Genomic DNA, 15,803 nt, shown 5'->3' on the forward strand with positions numbered 1-15,803 from the left:
TGAAGGAAATTTTTGACAAGGGATACATTAGGCCATGTGTATCACCTTGGGGTGCACTAGGGTTGTTTGTGGAGAAGAAGGATGGTACTCTTAGTTTGTGTATTGATTATAGGCAGTGGAACAAGGTAACCATCAAGAACAAGTATCCATTGCTATGGATTGATGACTTGTTTGACCAATTGAAGGGAGAAATGGTGTTCTCAAAGATTGATTTGTGATCAGGATACCATAGGTATGCATTAAAGAAGAGGACATCTATAAGAGTGCTTTCCGGACTAGGTATGGGTATTATGAGCTTGTTGTAGTTCCTTTTGGTTTGGCTAATGCTCCAACTACTTTTATGTGTTTGATGAATAATGTGTTGCGTCCTTATCTGGACAAGTTTGTTATTACATTCATTGATGATATGTTGATATATTCTAAGAATGAAGATTTAGAACATGTTGAACACTTAGCAACAGTATTGAGGTTGTTAAGAGAGCATCAATTGTATGTCAAGCTTAGCAAATGCAGTTTCTTTCAGACAGAGGTACATTACTTGGGGTATGTTGTCTCCAAGGAAGGCATAACAATGGATCCGGAAAAGATAAAAGCCATTATGGAATGGGAAACTCCTAGGAATGTGGATAAGGTAAGCTCATTTATGGGGTTAGCAGGTTATTACAGGAGGTTCATCAAGAACTTATCACAGATTGCTTATCATATTACATCATTGCAAAGGAAAGCTAAGAAATTTGAATGGTCGAAAGAATGTGCAACAAGTTTTGAGCAGTTGAAGCAGTTACTTACAAATGCTCCAGTTCTAAAGATCGCAGATCTGAAAAAAGATTTCATGGTGTGTACATATGCTTGCAAGAGAGGACTTGGTGGAGTCTTGATGCAGGAAGGACAGGTGGTGTGCTATGAATCAAGGAAACTAAATGATCACGAGAAAAATTATGTTACACATGATCTTGAGTTGGTAGAGATCATCCATGCTTTGAATATGTGGAGGCATTATATTCTTGGTAGGAGGTTTGTATTGATGAGTGATTACAGTGGATTGAGATACTCATTTGAACAACCAAATCTGAATGCCAAGCAAGCTAGATGGTTGGCCACGATCAATGAGTTTGACTTTGAGGTTAGGTACATTAAACGAAAAGAGAACATGGTTGAAAATGCTCTTAGCAGAAGAGTACAAGTAATTCATATTACAACTTTGAGTTCATACGGAACATATAGTGTGCTATGAATAAAGGAAACTAAATGAGCATGAGCATAATTATGTTATACATGATCCTGAGTTCGCAGCGATCATCCATAACATAGTTACTGTTCAAATGAGAAAATGAACTAGTACCCGTTTTTTTTGATGTAGCAAAAAATCACTCGATTTTGAAAAGTGGTGATGCAGAATACACCTTTTTTTTTAGCATATTTTTAGCACTGTAAATTTTCTTATGTATCAAGTATGAACATTTTTTTAAAAACGCTAGTGATTTTCATCTTGATTTTGAAAAGTGTTGGTGCAGCATCAACACATTTTTTTAAAGAGTTTATTTTTGACACTTTAAATTTTTTTATGTATCAAGTATCAACACTTTTTTTAAATGTTAGTGATTTTCATCTTGATTTTGAAAAGTGTTGATGCAACATCAACTCTTTTTGTTTAGAAGGCTTATTTTTTACACTTTAAATTTTCTAATGTATTAAGTGTGGATATTTTTTTTAAATGTTTGTGATTTTCATGTTGGTAATAAAACATAATTTAAACAAAAAAATCATGACAAAGAAAACTCAAATAATAAAAAAATATATAAAAAAACAAAAAAAAACACCCATAAAAATGTAAAAAAAACAAAATTAAATTCTGGATTTAAGACATCTGTGGTTTATATCTTTTAATTTAGTAATCAAAGAACCCACAGTGATAACCATTTTTCATCAATGTTTCAAATCCCAATAGGGATCCATCATCAGGACATTCTTGAATGATGATAGTAGAAGAGCTTGAATGAGGGTATTAAATAGTTTTTAATAGCATTATAATAAAATACTTTTGATGGTTTACTCATTAATTATTTAAACAATCCTACTAAATATTTTTAATTTATTATTAAGATTTTAATACAGCTAATAATAGATTCAATAGTAGATCCAAATAATAATTAATCAAAATTATTATAATAAGTATTTCTTATTTGAATTAATATTCACTATCTATTAATAATAATATGTAAATATTTTAATTTATTATCATTATTATTAAAATAATATTTAGTGTATTAATATCATTAAATATTAAATATATTGATATTAATAATATTAATGCGAATGTATTAATAATGATTAATAATTAATAACCAATAAATAATAATATTAGGGTTAATGTATTAATAATAATTGATCATTAATGACTACTAATAAATAATAATATTAGGGTTAATATTATTATTTATTAGTAGTCATTAATGATCAATTATTATTAATACATTAACCCTAATATTATTATTTATTGGTTATTAATTATTAATCATTATTAATACATTCGCATTAATATTATTAATACATTCGCATTAATATTATTAATATCAATATATTTAATATTTAATGATATTAATACACTAAATATTATTTTAATAATAATGATAATAAATTAAAATATTTACATATTATTATTAATAGATATTGAATATTAATTCAAATAAGAAATACTTATTATAATAATTTTGATTAATTATTACTTGGATCTACTATTGAATCTATTAACTGTATTAAAATCTTAATAATAAATTAAAAACATTTAGTAGGATTGTTTAAATAATTAATGAGTAAACCATCAAAAGTATTTTATTATAATCTTTTGAAAAAATAAAAAATAAATAAATATGATAATAATAAATAAAAATGATTAAAACAGCTGACATTCATTTAATCTTCCCACTTCAAACTATTAAAAACTATTTAATACCCTCATTCAAGCTCTTCTACTATCATCATTCAAGAATGTCCTGATGATGGATCCCTGTTGGGATTTGAAACGTTGATGAAAAATGGTTATTACTGTGGGTTCTTCGGTTACAAAATTAAATTGTAAAAAAATAAAAATAAAAATAAAAAATAAATAAAAAAGGAAAATATTTCCAAAAAACATATAATTTAAAGAAAAAATTTGAAAATTAAACAAAAAAACACATCTATAAATATTTTTTTAAGCTAAAAAAAATAAAATACAACCACATCATAATAATAATAATAATAATAATTTTTTTTCATCCTACTCAATGGGAAGATTTGATTTGCAACCTGCGAGCCTCGGCTCCCGCCCATCTGCGAGATCTGCTCTTCGCGGGCTCTGAAGCCTGCGACTGTGCTCGCTCTCTGCGACATCTGCTCCCTGCTGGCCTACCCGCAGAAGGCCTGGTTCTGCTCTGCGGTCGGCCGTTGAAGCATTTCCTTCGGCTAGGGTTTGGCTCCTGCGGCGTGGCTGGCCCTGTGGCAGCCGACATCAAGCCAGATCACATGGAGATGCAGGGTCAACACACGGATCTGCCCTCTGATCCTACTTTTGACGCTTTCAACCAGCTTCTGGCCGGCTTACCCCCGAAGAAAAAGAATGATGCTTTAAAATTTGTTAAGAAGCCCGATGAAATTCCTGAGATTTTTCTGCCTCCGGAGACCCCCATTCAAGTAGCTTTGTCTCTGGCTGATTGTGGACTCATTGGCCAATTCATAGGACTTTGGCCCTCTCCGAAATCTACTGAGCAATGGGTTAATAGGAACTGGGCGCCTCTGATCAAGCAAAGTGTTACCTCATACTTTCTTGGGCGAGGGTATTTCCTTTTCGAATTCACCTCCAAAGAAGACAAAGATCTGATCTTCCAAAATGGGCCGTATTTCATGGGCCCTCAGGGCCTCTACCTGAACAAATGGACTCCGGATTTTGACCCGGCGGTCGATGTTCCCAAGGCTGTCCCGGTGTGGGTTCGTCTCCCAAATTTGCCAGTTCATTGCTAGAACTGGGACTCCTTGAAGCACATTGGCAACTCCCTCGGGAAATTCATAGATCGGGCAAACAACAAGGATCAGTACGACTGTGCCAGGATCTGTGTAGAGGTAGACCTAGAGGTGGGTCTACCAGAGGCAATCAAAATCAAAGTTGGCAGCTGGTCTCATGTGCAGATCTTAGATTATGAACAACTGCCATTCAAATGCAGGAAATGTCACGTTTATGGGAATTTTGCCAGAAACTGTCCGACCAATGCAGAGTCAGAGAAAGGGAATGAAGAGGGTTGGAACCAAGTCAAGCGAGCAAGAACCAACCACAAAGGGCAGAAGCAGGGTGGATCCTCTGGCAAAGGCTATCTCCAGGCTAATGTCCAGCGTCCCCCTCCCAAAAAGGCACAAGAAAACAGATTTGATCCTCTAAGCCAGCTGACAGAAGACACTCTGGAGATAGAGACCCAAAAACCAGTCTCTCCAAGCAAAGGTACTCCCTCAGCTTCCCCCAAAGAAGCTGAAAACCCCAAAGGCATGACTTTAGAGGATGAGGAAGAAGAGCAGGAAACTGATGAGTCAGAAGAAGAAGGAGAAATAGGAGAGTCCCAAACCTCGGTAAGAAGATCTACAAGAGGATGCAAAACAGACAAGGAAAAAAGAGAGTAGCAGTCCTACAAAGACAAGCTACAGGGCAGCTAGCCAACTCTGGAAAAATTGCTAGCCTCAAAGCCCAAGATTTTGAAAAATCAGCCCCAAGGCTCCAAGGGAGCCCACCAGAAACATAAATAATGAAGGTTATCTCCTGGAATTGCAGAGGTATGGGGAGTAAAGTTAAGGAAGAAGCCATAAGAAACTTAATAAGAACAGAAACTCCAGACATACTTCTCGTCCAGGAGACCAAGCTGGAAGACAAAGTCTTCCTGCAAGCAAGCAAAAATCTGTGGTTTAAAAGTGAAGCAAGAGCAATCTCTGCCAGGGGTGCCTCGGGAGGGATTGGTACTCTATGGAACTCCAATAAATATGCAGTCATCTTTGAAGCGAGCAACACTCACTGGTTGCTGCTAAAAATGCAAAATCTGGACACAAAGGAAACCTTCAGCCTCTTCAATGTATATTCACCGGTTAATATCCGGGAGAAAAAGGATTGTTGGGACTCTATAAGACACCAGGCAGACTTGTCAAATTTGGAAAATATAATCATCGCTGGAGACCTCAACCTCACTCTTCACTCGACTGAAAAAAGGGGAGGAAGTGCAGTCTGAGATCTGGCAAGGGAATGGGCAGAGGATATTTTGCAGGATTGGGACTTGCTGGACATTAAGCCTTCATCTGGTAAGTTCTCTTGGTCTAACAAAAGAGTAGGTCCTGGCCATATTGCTGCCAGGCTAGATAGATTTTTCATTCAAAGCTCTTTCCTGTAACTTGGTTTAGAACCCAGAATGCACATTCTTGCTAGCAACATATCGGATCATAAGCCCGTAAAACTAGAGTTCCTTGCCCATCTAGATCTGGGACCTATCCCCTTTCGATTTAGTCCCTTTTGGGTCAAGGAGCCTCTTTTCATGCAAACAGTCAAGGACTATTGGAGCCAGCCTGTCAAAGGTTCACCTTTCTTCATCTGGGAGGAAAAGCTTAGAAGGTTTAAAGGAGTTCTGAAACGCTGGGCCAAAACAATGTCCAACCTTGTAACAGAAAGGAAAGCCATCAAAGCCTCTCTTGTCTCTCATCAAATTCATATGGAGAGCGCTACAGTCACAGAGGAGATGTTAGATCAAGAAACTCAGCTGCAACAGAGCTACCATAAGGCCTACTTAGCTGAAGAAGAATACTGGAGATTAAAATCTCGAAACCTTTGGCTCAAAGCAGGGGACAGGAACACGGGTTTTTTTCACAAGCAAGCCCAGGCCAGGAAATGCTTCAACACTATTTCTGAGATCAAGGAGGACAATGACACGCACAAGGAATTTGCAGACATTAAGAAAGCAGCCTTCTCTCATTTCCAAAACTTGTACAGTGATGATCAGGATTCGCTCCAACACCCAGAGCTGCTAGACATTATCCCTCCAGCAATCTCTCCTCGTATGAATGGGATTCTAGAGGCCAAAATCACTAAAGAGGAAGTTAAAAAGGCCCTCTTTGACATGGATCCGGACAAGGCCCCAGGGCCAGATGGCTTCTCCGCCAGGTTCCTCCAAGTTTGTTGGCCGATTGTTGAAAAGGACCTTCTCAAAATGGTACAAAAGTCTCAAAATACTCAGAAAATAGGAGGCAGCACAAACTCCGCTTTCTTAGCCCTCATTCCAAAGGAAAAAGGTGCCAACAACTTCAGCAGATTCCGCCCGATCTCATTATGCAACATTGGGTACAAATTAATCACCAAAGTAATTGCAAATAGACTGAAGCCTATTCTTCCTAGAATAATTCCCGAAAACCAAGGAGGCTTCATCCAGGGAAGGCAAGTCGTGGACAATTTCACTCTCATCCAAGAGGCAATACATTCAATTCTTCTCCGAAAAGAACAAGGTATGGTGATCAAACTCTATTTAGCAAATGCCATTGATCGAGTAAATCATAGATTTCTTTTAAAAGTCACGTGCAAGTTTTGTTTTGGAGCAAATTTCATAAAATGGATCCGGGCATGCATCTCAGAGCCTTGGATTGCCCCTCTTGTAATTGGAAGAGCCACTGATTTTTTCAAAGCCTCGAGAGGTCTTAGGCAGGGTTCTCCCCTTTCCCCTCTGCTTTTTGTCATCCAAGCCTCTGTTCTCAGCTTTCTGTCAGACAAAAAGATGCAAGATCAAGAAATCAATGGATTGTGTATTGCAAGAGGTGTCAAAAGCATAAACCATGCCTTATTTGCGGATGACACTCTACTTTTAGGCAATGCCACCCTTTCCTCAGCCTCTAAGTTTAAAGCCATTTTGGATGATTTCAGTGAGGCCTCGGGCAGCGCTGTTAACAAGAATAAATGTCATATCTTCAGCTGGAACACCTCGCCCAGGATTCTTTCTGCTATATCTAGATGTCTGGGCTTTGCAGCCTCCTCTTCCTGGACTTCTTTCAAATATTTGGGCCTCCCTGTTTTTCATAAGAGACTTACAATCAAAGACTGGCTCCCTCAGCTTGAAAAATTCAAATCTAGGATCCAAACTTGGGGCTACTGCTGGCTCAATGCTGCTGGCAAGTCTGTCCTTATAAAATCCGTGCTCTCCAGCCTCCCCCTATTCCAATTTACTGGTCTTCTCGCCCTTGTAACCATTTTAAATAAAATGGATGAGTTCATGCGCAGGTTCTTCTAGAAGGGAGGAAAACAGAACGAAAAGAAAATTCCTCTCATCAGTTGGGAAACCATTTCCAAGCCACTGTGGGAAGGTGGATTGAACTTCAAAAATATATGTCAGCAGAATGTGGCTATGGCAGCAAAGACTATCTGGAGGATCATTGCACCCAAGCCTGGCTGGGCCCAATTGGCTCTATGGAAAAAATATTTCAGAGGACCTCGTTTAAGCTGTTTAGAGAATGTGATCCAATTGCCCAACTCGCCTTTCCTCAAGTTGTATGTCAAAGCAGCCCCTTTAATCAAAGCGCACTCCTATTGGATCCCTGGAAACGGTAGAAAGATCAACATCTGAACTGACAAAATAATGAATATGGACCTAATCGAAGACAGAACCTCCATCAGAGAGCTGCGTTACTGGATGGACAGAGAAGGGTTGTGCACGCTGTGGGATATCTCTCTATGGTGTGACTTGGCATGGGCAGGTTGGAAACGCGTTGAGGTGCCACCCCATCTACGCATTGAATGGTCCACGTTGCTAGATCACCTCCGCCAGATGGATTCTCCGCCAGGTTCCTCCAAGTTTGTTGGCCGATTGTTGAAAAGGACCTTCTCAAAATGGTACAAAAGTCTTAAAATACTCAGAAAATAGGAGGCAGCACAAACTCCGCTTTCTTAGCCCTTATTCCAAAGGAAAAAGGGGCCAACAACTTTAGCAGATTCCGCTCGATCTCATTATGCAACACTGGGTACAAATTAATCACCAAAGTAATTGCAAATAGACTGAAGCCTATTCTTCCTAGAATAATTCCCGAAAACCAAGGAGGCTTCATCCAGGGAAGGCAGATCGTGGACAATTTCACTCTCATCCAAGAGGCAATACATTCAAGTCTTCTCCGAAAAGAACAAGGTATGGTGATCAAACTCGATTTAGCAAATGCCTTTGATCGAGTAAATCATAGATTCCTTTTAAAAGTCATGTGCAAGTTTGGTTTTGGAGCAAATTTCATAAAATGGATCGGGCATGCATCTCAGAGCCTTGGATTTCCCCTCTTGTAAATGGAACAGCCACTGATTTTTTCAAAGCCTCGAGAGGTCTTACGCAGGGGTGTCCCCTTTCCCCTCTGCTTTTTGTCATCCAAACCTCTGTTCTCAGCTTTCTGTTAGACAAAAAGATGCAATATCAAGAAATCAATGGACTGTGTATTGCAAGAGGTGTCAAAAGCATAAACCATGCCTTATTTGCGGATGACACTCTACTTTTAGGCAATGCCACCCTTTCCTCAGCCTCTAAGTTTAAAGCCGTTTTGGATGATTTCAGTGAGGCCTCGGGCAGCGCTGTTAACAAGAATAAATGTCATATCTTCAGCTGGAACACCTCGCCCAGGATTCTCTCTGCTATATCTAGATGTCTGGGCTTTGCAGCCTCCTCTTCCTGGACTTCTTTCAAATATTTGGGCCTCCCTGTTTTTCATAAGAGACTTACAATCAAAGATTGGCTCCCTCAGCTTGAAAAATTCAAATATAGGATCCAAACCTGGGGCTACTACTGGCTCAACGCTGCTGGCAAGTCTGTCCTTATAAAATCCGTGCTCTCCAGCCTCCCCTTATTCCAATTTACTGGTCTTCTCGCCCCTGTAACCATTCTAAATAAAATCGATGAGTTCATGCGCAGGTTCTTCTAGAAGGGAGGAAAACAGAACGAAAAGAAAATTCCTCTCATTAGCTGGGAAACCATTTCCAAGCCACTGCGGGAAGGTGGATTGAACTTCAAAACTATATGTCAGCAGAATGTGGCTATGGTAGCAAAGACTATCTAGAGGATCATTGCGCCTAAGCTTGGCTGGGCCCAATTGGCTCCATGGAAAAAATATTTCAGAGGACCTCGTTTATGCTGTTTAGAGAATGTGATCCAATTGCCCAACTAGCCTTTCCTCAAGCTATATGTCAAAGCAGCCCCTTTAATCAAAGCGCACTCCTACTGGATCCCTGGAAACGGTAGAAAGATCAACATCTGAACTGACAAAATAATGAATATGGACCCAATCGAAGACAAAACCTCCATCAGAGAGCTGCGTTACTGGATGGACAGAGAAGGGTTGTGCACGCTGTGGGATATCTCTCTATGGTGTGACTCGGTATGGGCAGGTTGGAAACGCGTTGAGGTGCCACCCCATCTGCGCATTGAATGGTCCATGTTGCTAGATCACCTCCACGACCTGGCACCCACGCAAATGAGGAAAAAAGATTCGAAAGGCTGGGGATCGAATGACAGAGGATACACTGTCTCCATGGGATATATCAAGCTAAATGAGAGGCCTTACATTCCCCCTGACCCAACACCTTGGCAAGGAGTTTGGCGCATCCCATCATGGCCCAAGATCGACCTCTTTGCTTGGCTACTCTGTCATGGATGAATTCTAACGTATGACATCTTGCAAAGGAAAGGATTCCACGGGCCATCCATATGCTCGCTGTGCAAAGAAAACGCAGAAACAGCTGTTCACTTAATTCTTGAATGCAAGTTCTCCAAGCAAATCTGGTGCTCCTTCACTCACAATTTGGATCCCAACTTCCTGCTGCCTTGTTCCACTGCTGAGCTTTTTTGAAAATGGGCGGTCAGATACCCTGGTCCATCTCCTAAAAATCAAGTAATCAAATCAGCATGGGCTATCCTTCCAAAGATTATTTGTTGGCAGATTTGGCTAGAACGCAATAGAAGAATTTTCAAAAGCACTAATCAGAACAACAAGGCCTTAGAAATCAAAATAAAATGCCACCTAAAGGTGTGCTTGACTGATATTAAAGACGACTCTAATCTCAGCCAATAGGACATTGCTTGGGGTTCACTCCTCGACTTGCAATTCCAACCAGCAGTCAGAAACGCCCTTCCTCTTAAAGACTGGAAAATAAGAAAATCTGAAGCTGACTTTCAAGACTGGCTCAAATCGCATTCAAGGCATTCTCTCTTCTTTGATGGGGCAGCAAAGGGAAATCCGGGCAAAGCTGGTGCAGGAGGTGTTATTGTAAATCCATATGGGGAAAAAATCCATTCCTTCACTTGGGGGCTTGGACATTCATCCAGCATTCAAGCTGAGGCTCTGGCCCTTTTTCAAGGCCTCAAGATCCTCAAAGATTTAAATATTGATGAAGCTAATGTAATCGGTGACTCTCAGATCATTATAAATGCAATGATATCCAAATCCCCAGCGTTGGACCTCAAGCTAGCAAGGCTGATATCTAGAATCAAGGGCCTTGGAAAAGATTTTCAAAAGCTAAATTACTTCCATGTGTTGAGAACTCTTAATAAAGAGGCGGACATTGAAGCAAATAAGGCTGCCCTCCTCTCAGCCGGGGTCAAGAAGAAAGACGAAGAAGAATCATGGGATCCCATCCCATAAACTGATTACTGCCATGTTTTACTGTTTGCTTTTAAAGAAATTTGTTTGTATCTTCAAGTGGGGGAAATTTTAGAAATCGAAAATATAGACCTCATATCAAGGAAGAAGTCTTCAAGATTCAGAGGCAATCTCATTCATAGAAGTGAGATGCACTAGGACACAGATGTCCTCAATGTAATCAGATTTTCGGCATTCAAGCCAAGAGGAATATAAATACCCCATAACCGTTTCTGTTAAAAAAAATAAAAAAAATAATAATAATAAAACCTAAACAAAATAAAAATAAAAAATAAATTAAAAAAGTTAAATAAAAAAACTAAAAAAAATCATAAAAATTATAAAATTAAAATAAAAAAAGTTAAAACAAAAAGAAGAATTTTTTCTTTTGAAAAATTAAAAACAAAAAAATATTTAAATTAAAAACAAAAAAACCAAATAAAAACCCAACATTGAAAGAAAAAAATTGGTAAAAAAAAAGTAAAAAAAAATTTGAAAACTATATATATATATTTTATTTATTTATTTTTTAAATAAAAAGTAAAACAAAAAACATAATTTAAAAAAAGAAGAAGAAAAAAATAATAAAAAAATTAATTAAAAAAAAAAAATTCCGGCCACAGGCGTGAGCGAGGACGCTGTTGCACATAGCCCACCTCCCCGCCCGCGGCCAACCCCACCTAGGGGATGGCAAGCTAATTCCCGGCAGCCGCCTCCTCGCCCGTGGCCAATTTTTTTTTAATTGTTTTATTTTTATTTTTTAATTTTGTTTTTTTTTAATTTAATTGAATTTTTTAGTTATGTATTTTTTTTTTAAATGTTTTTTGTTTTTATTTTGTTAAATTATGTCTTTTTTTTTGGGTCTAAATTTTCATCTTTATAAGTTAATTTTATTTATTTATTTTACATTTTTATATTTACTTTTTTGTTTTTTGATAATTGATTTTTTTGTCATGTTTTAAAGTGCTTTTTTTATGTTTTATTTTTTGTTATTATTTTTAAAAAACATATTTTTTTGTTTGAATTTTTGATATCTTTTGTATTATTATTATTTTTTTTAATTTTTTTTTTTAATATTTGATTTTTTTTCTTTTCTTTTGTATTATTTTTGTACCTTTTTATAGTATTTTTTTTCAATATTTGGTTTTTTTTTGGTGTGTTTTTTATTATTATTGTTTTTTCAATATTTATTTATTTTTAATTATTATTTTGTGTGTGTGTGTGTTTTTTTATCAATATTGAAATTTTTGTTTTCTTTTGTATTATTTTTTTTTTTTTCAATATTTGAATTTTTGTTTTTTTTTTTTTTGTATTTTTCATTTTTATTTCTTTATACACTTTTTTTTACGGGTCCATGTCAATGCTCATCTAGCAACCTGATCCCATTATGGGAATTTGATAGTTGATTTTAAAAGTTTTGTTATAATGAATCGAGTCTGCCCCCACAATGTATCAATTTCATGGTTGGTCTTTAAGTTTTCATTACAACGGGTCTTGTTCACCTATAGCGCGTGTCAATTTGATGGTTGATTTTTAAATTTTTGTTGCAATGTATCGAGTTGTCTGAAGCTAAGATTTTAAAATCGCTATATATTTAGCATTTAAAGAATACATTACTCTTGGGTGTTCATTTTTAAAGTTTTTTGTCATAAATTTTTTCCATAATGTCATGCTTGAAATATTTTGAAAACTTGAGATTTTTTTGTAGTCATAATCTTTGGTTTTAATTGCATGGTTGAAAAATTGTCAAGATTTTAATATTTTTCTAAGTCATGATATTTTATCTTTAATGCTATGGTTGAAAATAATTACAATTTCAGGGTTTTTTAGAGTCAAGATATTTTATCTTTAACAAAATGGATGCAAATTGTTGGAATTATTAGGATTTGAGATATGATATTTTATTTTTAACATCATGTCCAAGAATTGTTGGAATTTCACAGTTTTCCAAGTTTGGATATTTTATCCTTAATTCCATCGCTAAAAAATGTCAAAATTGTAACCCGGTTTTTTCTGTTATTCCAAAATAAACACTTTTTTTAAGGGTGTTTTTTCCATCCATTTTTCAAAACAAAAATGGTTTTTACTTCCATTTAAAAAAATGTTGAAAATTTACCCTAAAAAAAACATCTTTCACACATAAACAATTTTCATTTTTGGGTTGCCTTTTCATGTTTTTTGGAGTTTTTGGGCTAGACTACCCTTTTTGAGGTAATAGTTCCCGTTTGATCGGTAACTATGTTCCATGCTTTGAATATGTCGAGGCACTATATTTCTGGCAAGAGATTTGTATTGATGAGTGATTACAATGGATTGAGATACTTTTTTGACCAACAGAATCTGAATGACAGGCAAGCTGGATGGTTGGCCACGATTCGTGAGTTTTACTTTGAGGTTAGGTACATCAAAGGGAAAGAGAACATGGTTGCAACTTCTCTCAGAAGACGAGTATAGGTAAATCACATTGCAACTATGAGTTCATACAAGACAAATCTACATGATCAGATCTTGCAGGAAGGTTAGCAGGATGATAGGTATAGGGATCTTAGGCACATGTTACAACAAGATATAGGTGATTAGGATGTGCACTGTTATCTCACAGCGAATGGTTTGGTTAAATTTAGGGACATGATCTATGTGTTGAACAACAGTGAGCTCAAGAAGCTTATCTTGAGGGAATTTCATGCTAAACCATATTCAGGTCACCCAAGACATCAAAAGACATTGACAACCCTAAAGAAGTTCTATTATTGGTTGAATTTGAAGAAGGAAGTGGAAAATTTTGTGGCTAGATGCTTGGATTGTCAGCACGTAAAAGCAGAGTGTAAGCATCCAGGTGGTTTACTACAACCGATTCTGATTCTAGAGTGGAAATGGGAAGTAAGATCCATGGATTTCATTACAGGTTTGTCAAGGACATCTAGACAACATTATTCTATTGTGGTTGTGGTCGACATGTTGACAAAGGTAGCGCACTTCATTCCTGTGTAGTCTACTTATTCAATTAATATTGTAACAGAGGTATTCATCAGAGATGTAGTGAGGTTGCGTGGAGTACTGAAGAAGAATGTGTCAGACAAAGATGCTAAGTTCACTTCCAAGGTCCGGAGAGAGTTACTTGCAAGATTGGGTACATAGTTGGCCTTCAACACAACTTACCACCGACAGATAGATGGGCATACAGAGAGGGTCACATGATACTGGAGGATATGTTTAGGATGTATGTGATGAAATAGTAGTAAAAGTGAGAAGAGTATCTTCCACTAGTTGAGTTTGCATACAAAAATGGTTATCTGGAGTCACTGAGGATGAGTCCTTTTGAGGCACTCTATGGGAGGAGTGATCCAGTGAAAAGGGTATTGATAGGACCAAACATGTTGGCAGAGATGGAAAATGAAATGTAGGTTATCAAGAAGAATCTAAAGGAAACAAATGACAGGTAGAAAAATTATGCAGATTAGCACAGGGAATTTAAGGAGTTTCAGGTTGGGGAACATGTGTATTCGCACATCAAGCCTAAGAAGATATCCTTGAGGACTGGGTCATGTGCGAAGCTACCACCTCAGTATTGCGGGCCTTTCGAGATCCTTGAGAGGATTGGGCCAATGGCCTACAGATTGCGCTGCCTCCGACAATGAAAGTCCATGATGTTTTCCATGTGTCATTACTTAAGAAGTATGTTAAAGATGTTGATCATGTGATTGAATGGTCTATATTGAAGGCAGAACCAAAAGGAGAATTCCAGCTAGAACCTCAGTATATTTTGCGGAGAAATATGCTCATGCTCCAGAACCAAGCAATAAAGCAGATCAAAGTGTAGTGGAGGCACTTTGGGCCCAATGAAGCTACATGGGAGATGGCTGATCACAAGCATGCTATGTATCCTTCATTGTTTGTCGGTGGAGGAAAATTAGTTTTGGTATATGTACATATTTATATATGGTTTTCATTGTAAATAACGCAACAAATTGTGTTATAAAGCTCCAATAAGTTGTATGGGTCATGTTGCTATATTTGTCATGTTGGTTTTCTTTTCAATAGATTGTTCATTGTAAATACTACAACGAGCTAATCTATTAAGCTCCATGGGTAGTATGTTTGGTTTTCAATGGTCTTTCTCGTTGTAGGTGTCATGGAACATATAGGATGGTGTTCACCTAAGGGGGAGGGATTTGTAACAACCCCGAGCCAAAAATCCATGTAATAAAGCTAATAAAGGCGAAATAATAACCATGGTCATGGGACACGTATTCCAAGCTAAATGTTGCGCAAAACCATAGTGATGGGGACCACTTGTGATTAATTAATGGCCATGGAAATTGGCATAGACAATGACAAAGGCTTTAAAAAGGCATGAGGCATTTATTGGTATTTTATTTATGAAAATAATATCCTGATTATCTTCCTGATTCATAGGTCTTTGTTTTAGCCAAATTTATACCCTAAGGAGAATGTACACCCCTCCACGCGGGGGGGGGGGTGTTCCATCCTCCCAGCTGGGGGGTCCGAGGGCCAACGGGCCCCCGACGCTAAAAATAGATGAAAAATTGCCTTGTAAAATATTTTAATTTTGTAGTCAATCTGGGTTGTTCATTAGGTGGATGATCTGATGGTAGAAGTTATGTTAATTTAAGGTTTTTTTTTTTTTTTTCCCTAGAAGGCAACCCTCAATTTGTATGAGGGAATTGTATTGCAGTTGTGGATTATTATTCTGAGAGAGAGAGAGAGAGAGGAGGTTGTGTGTGAGTGAAGAGGAAATTACAGCAGATCTACTGTAGGTTGTATCTCTTCATTTTGTTGGACAATATAAAAGGAAGTAATGGTTATTTCTCTGAGGACGTAGCCCAAATTGGGTGAACCACGTATATATGTGTCTCTCTTGTTTTATGCATTTTTGTATTTGTGTTTCCACAATATTTTATGCGTTCCACTGCTCTGTAATATATAATTTTCTAACAACAGGAAGGTGAAAGGTCATAGGTCGCATGTGAGGAGGAAAATGAAGGAAAAATAGTGGAAAATGAAGAAAATAGAGGCCTCAATGATAAAAAAAGGCTTATGATTATCAGTTCTTAGCTTTTGTCAGTTTAGTATTTAGCACTCTCATTCTATTATCTCTCTCTCTCATACTCTTAGACACACAGAGT

Source organism: Pinus tabuliformis, chromosome 3_2 (genome assembly GCF_031772625.1).
Source record: "Pinus tabuliformis cultivar Carrire ecotype Pingquan chromosome 3_2, CPIR1, whole genome shotgun sequence".
In the NCBI taxonomy this organism is placed as follows: Eukaryota; Viridiplantae; Streptophyta; class Pinopsida; order Pinales; family Pinaceae; genus Pinus; species Pinus tabuliformis.